The 5,354-nt window shown below is 45.7% G+C and overlaps 1 long non-coding RNA gene across 1 annotated transcript; it reads left to right on the forward strand.

Moving 5' to 3' along the window:
* The first annotated feature begins 563 nt into the window (after positions 1 to 563).
* Positions 564 to 990, forward strand: LOC117958308. The gene is made up of 2 exons (XR_004659681.1): positions 564 to 624; positions 680 to 990. It is a non-coding gene; the product is annotated as an uncharacterized LOC117958308 (long non-coding RNA).
* The last annotated feature ends 4,364 nt before the right edge of the window (positions 991 to 5,354 follow it).

A 5,354-nucleotide genomic window follows, 5' to 3' on the forward strand; every position in this document is an offset into this window, starting at 1 on the left:
CCCCCCACCGTAGAGTTAGCGTCTTCCTTCCTTAATTCTTTCCTTTATGCCGTCCAGTGTAGGGTTAATGTTTGAAAACTTTCATTCTTTCAGGACGTTTCTGTCCAGAAAGTCTTGTGTTCATGTCGCCTAAAACACATTAAAACAACTTTGCAACAACGCGTTACTACAAAGACCAACGATATGTAGCAATATGTCGCATCTTGGATGTATGGGTAGGGTTTATTTTTAGACTTTCTTTGGGTCAAATCAGTCCTGAAAGTCTGCAGGAAGTCTGCAGGAAGTCTTCAGAAAGTCTCCAGAAAGTCTCCAGAATGTCTCCAGAAAGTCTGCAGAAAGTCTCCAGGAAGTCTGCAGAAAGTCTGCAGAAAGTCTCCAAAAAGTCTCCAGGAGGTCTGCAGAAAGTCTCCAGAAAGTCTCCAGAATGTCTCCAGGAAGTCTGCAGAAAGTCTGCAGAAAGTCTCCAGAATGTCTCCAGGAAGTCTGCAGAAAGTCTGCAGAAAGTCTGCAGAAAGTCTCCAAAAAGTCTCCAGGAGGTCTGCAGAAAGTCTCCAGAAAGTCTCCAGAATGTCTCCAGGAAGTCTGCAGAAAGTCTGCAGAAAGTCTGCAGAAAGTCTCCAGGAAGTCTGCAGGAAGTCTGCAGGAAGTCTGCAGAAAGTCTCCAAAAAGTCTCCAGGAGGTCTGCAGAAAGTCTCCAGAAAGTCTCCAGGAAGTCTGCAGAAAGTGTGCAGGAAGTGTTGTGTTCACGGCTTCTAAAACAGGTGATTTTGTGATGGAGTTCCTGCAGGAGGTCTGAGTTTATCGGTCGGGCCTGAACGCCTCTGCATGATAAAGAAAGCCCTTGTTTCTCTGAATATTGCACGCTTAGTTTTACGGTAGGCCTGTGTGAGGCGTGAGACCGGCCGATGTTCCTCAAACCGCCGAAGACGTGAAGCTGACCCTCGAACCAAACCTGAGCGACTGTCTGGAGCCCAAAAAGGTAAAAACAAAAACTGTGAGATTCTTCGTGTTTCCTTTTTCAGAGATCCACACGTAGCTCGATTGAATCAGTTTGAGTTCCGAGCGATCTTTTGCGCTTCGACGGAGAAAGTGAGGCTGAGACTTCGTCCAGGAGCTGGGTAACGACTAAATGACAGAGTTGTTCCGATACCAAAAAGCCTCTGATTTTGCTCCGATACCACATAATTTAGCCCTAAAAACACATCAAAGTTGATTATTTGTGTTCTTTCTCTCCCCGTTATGACTGACTGTCTACTACATAATAAAAGACGGTTCAACGATGATCGCCATGTCCCATCCATACAGGGTTAGCAGTGTACAGCTGTTAAAAAGTAACGATGTAATAGACTCGGTATCGGCTGATACGCAACTTCAGGTATCGGAAACGGTATCAGGAGAAACAAATGGCACCAGGACATCTGGTTAAAGGATTTAGACGAAGAAGGAAGACTGTCGTGGTTTGAGGTACGTCGGGACTCAGAAAGGTTAGATCTGGTCTGGGCCCCTTTCCCCAAAAGCACTTGAAGGCAAACGATCTCCGGCAAACACAAAGAGAAAGTCTCGCATCCGCCAACAGACGGGTTGTTATTGAAGAACTTTCACACTGAACAGCGGGATGGTTTGATGGGTGTGAGCCCACTAACTATCTAACTAACTAACTTACTAACTGAATGGTTTAACTAGTTAGCTAAAAGCAAGCCCACTGAAACAGTTAAAGTAGCTTAAAGTAAATTCTGCTGACTTCAATCAAATGCTGACGTTTGCATCTCAGGACGCGGCTACTAACTGTCTGTTGTTTTGGAGGACTGGGTGCAGGATAATCTCTGGAGTACACGGCAGGCAAAGAGATCGAGTTGTGTGAATCGCTGACTGTGGCTGAGAGACAAAGACTCAGGCAGAGAGAGAGAGAGTTCACGAACCAGCTAAGTGATCAGGGGGCGTGGCCTGGAAAGCCCTGAAGACGGGGTTCATTTTCCTAATATGGAGGGAAGCACTTTCATCAGAGGAGCCAGTGGGCGGAGCCTCTGGATCTGGGGAGATGGACGGAGGTTGTGTTTACACCACAAAGTTGTCGAATCCCGGCCGACACGCGAGAAGTCTTGAGTCCCTTCTAAGTGGATTTACCGTTTGTATGAGACAACGTCTACGCGACTACATTTTGGTTTAAAACAAATATATCTCCTGCTACGTTTACGTCTGGCGGCCACGCTACTGCGGCGTTTCCGAGCCCCTAAAACGGAGACATATGGAAACAGGCCTGCCCCCGTTTGGGTTTGAAAACCCAGAGGATGCTTTGCAGTCTGGACGGGGGACACAGTGACGACGCTAACGTAACGCCGCCTGATTTTAAGTTGTCAGCGGTGATCCAGAATGTTTTCGGCCCGGGGCGTAAAGATGTTTCCATCTTCATTTTAAAAAGAGTCTAAAATCGGTAAATTCAAGCCTCAACATCCACATTAGGTCGTAGCTAGAAGGAACCCAGCTACGCCCGGACGCTAACGTTACAGTCTCAGCTGTTTTCCTTCTAGCTACATCCTGGACTGACTGATTTCAACATGGATAACGAGTAATGCTCTATTCTGACATCTGTGGTCATGTTTTACTCGTAGAAACAAATCCACCCCGTCCATCCAGACAGAAGAAGTCACCAATCTTCCTCTGTGATTTCTTCTGAAACTAAGCAGCCATCGACCACGATTGGTTCTGCTACAAATGTTAAAACTTTTGTGGACGGAGCTCGTTTTTTTCTGAAAACGCTGCATAAAAACCAAAACACAGCAGCGCAGATGTAGCCTTACATGGAAATGAAGAGACCCGGGAAGAAAGGTACGACAGTCCGTCTCAGCGGGCGAATTTCTACGGACGAAACCCACCGTCGTACGTCGGCCGTCTGGCGTGAACACGGTGTCTGGACGGAGCGCGGCGGAGACGAAGACGCTGGAGCGTCGTGTCTCTGTCTCTCTGCCATCGGCTCTCAAACACATAGAAACCCACAAAAGGTGGAGGAAACGGCGGAGACGGAGACGGAGACCGGGGATGTTTGACGGAGTCGGAGAACGTCAAAAAAGGACAGAGACCGAAGCACGTGTCAACTCTGGCGGGAATAGATATCTCAGTAGATTTATACATAGACATGCAAGTCATTTTTTCTGTCTTTGAAGTTATTTACAATAATTACATAACACAAAGAATCCAGTTTCAGTTTGACAAAATTGCGAGCATTCAATATTCAATATTACTACTATTATTTATGATAACATAACTCCTTTTGTACTTCTTTAAATCATTGCTATTACAGAATCGTCATCGCTTCCCTTTTTTAAAAGTTTTTGATCACTTTTCGTGAAGCCGTTCGTCTCCCTCTGGGTTTTTGCAAATGTTGAACTGTATTTTTAGTTGTCCTTCATGGATATAATTATAATAACAATAATAATAATGATAATAACAATGTAATTTAAGTGTTTTTCCAACATGTGGGCGTGATATCTTCATGCCCCTCGCCCCGACTCCTCCCACCCCTCCCACTCGAGAACAAAAAACACTGATTCAAACCGAAACACTGTCTGTCGTACGATGGCGAGAGCAGAGAGACATATGGGTGGAGCATCAAAGGAAAAACAACAATTAATATCCAGAACAAAACATCTTCATCGTACCGGTCAGAGCAGGGCACCGAACAGGTTTTGGTTTTTGTAAAATCGTTTTCAGGAAGACAAAAATCATCGCAGAGAAGAGTTTGCGCCTCCGACAGTGAAAGGAAGGAAACGTGCTAACTTTTAATCCTCCGCCGTCTTTCCAACTTCGCTGTCTGTCGCGTTCAAACCTGGAAGACAGACGCTTCACAACGGTGTTAAAAAAGGGAATGAGTGGAAATAACTGCGGAGCGTGTTGAGCTCGCACACGTTCGTTTTTAGTTGGGTTTTTAAAAAATGAACCCCCCAGGTACAGGAAGTCATTTTTTCAACGTGTGTGTGAAAGAATATCTCAAGTTACTTCCACACACAAGCTAACGGCTAACCGCTAACAGCTAACGGCTAACGGGTAAAGGTAAATCAATCTTTGGAGTCTTGGTGTCGCCCAAACTCTCTCCGGAGGATTTTTTCCTGCTTTCTGCACCCCGCTCTGACAAAAACTGTCCACAGCCGACAGGAGCGGTAACACAGTTATAGAAATGCAGTATGTTGATGATAGATGATAGTTATATTTTTATGTATTCTTGCCTACATGTGAGGCATCCGTCGTCTCTCACACACAGGAAGATGCTCTCTGCAGGTTTCTGGATGTTTTTCAAAAGATGAAATATCTGGACTGCACGTTCGCTGTAATTTATGATCGATAAGTCCGAAAAACAGAAAAGAGCAGTAAACCTCCACATTTTGGGAGGCTAAAAACAGCATTTTCTGCCATTTTGTCCAAGAAAAAGGTCTTCGACGATTTATGGATTATAAAACAGTCGGAGCTGTAGCTGTAGCTGATGTGTACAACAAGGCAACGCTCGCTAGCTGTTTATTGGACGTTATCAACACAAACTCTTCCGATCTACTGGAGGGAAACTGGAGCCCAGAAGCTCCGGTTGTTGGTTTTCAGACTCGCGAGACCCTAAAACCTGCAGGCAGCATGGATCCCGTGGTGGAGACCGAAAAACTACAGAAAAGGACACCAAGAGAAGAAGAATAACAGAAAGTAATAAATAGAAGAAGAAAGTACCCCGTTGTCTCCGTACAAGCCTCACGTGGAGGACCAGCGTACGTTTCTTAACAGATGATTATGCGTTTTATTTTCCACCAATCAGACCGCAAACCTAAGGGAAGGGGGGGGGGAGGCGGACATCGTTGTCTTGTGGCGTGATTTCTATCGGAGCGTTGTCGGTTTGATTGGCGGACGGGCCAACATGCAAGCAGTGGGCGGGGCTTGTTGCATTTGAAGGTACGGTAGCATCTGATGTTTTCTTGTTTTCATATTTTTTAAATATTTGTGAGAAACATCTCAGTGTAAACTTGACTCGCGTTGTGCTCTTTAATATTAGCGGCGGACATTTTGAGAACACGTGAATAGGTGGGGGGGGGGGAAGGGGGAGGGGGGGCATAAACGCTTTGGTTTGAATAGTAATAAATATAATATCAATAACAATAACAGTGAGCATGGCGTCCATACATATGTCTGATCTGGCGTCTCTCGTCCCCGTCAGTCACAGTTTTAAAAACAACAAACGTGGAATTCATTTGGTCAAACGGCTGCGGCGCGGCGATCAGACGCAGCGCACATCACGAACTTCACAAAAACACATTTGCGCGTTGGCGCTGCAATCTTGTTTCACTGAAGAGGAAAGGGAGGCATGCTGCACGGGGGGGGGG

Source organism: Etheostoma cragini, chromosome 15 (genome assembly GCF_013103735.1).
Source record: "Etheostoma cragini isolate CJK2018 chromosome 15, CSU_Ecrag_1.0, whole genome shotgun sequence".
Lineage (NCBI taxonomy): Eukaryota > Metazoa > Chordata > Actinopteri > Perciformes > Percidae > Etheostoma > Etheostoma cragini.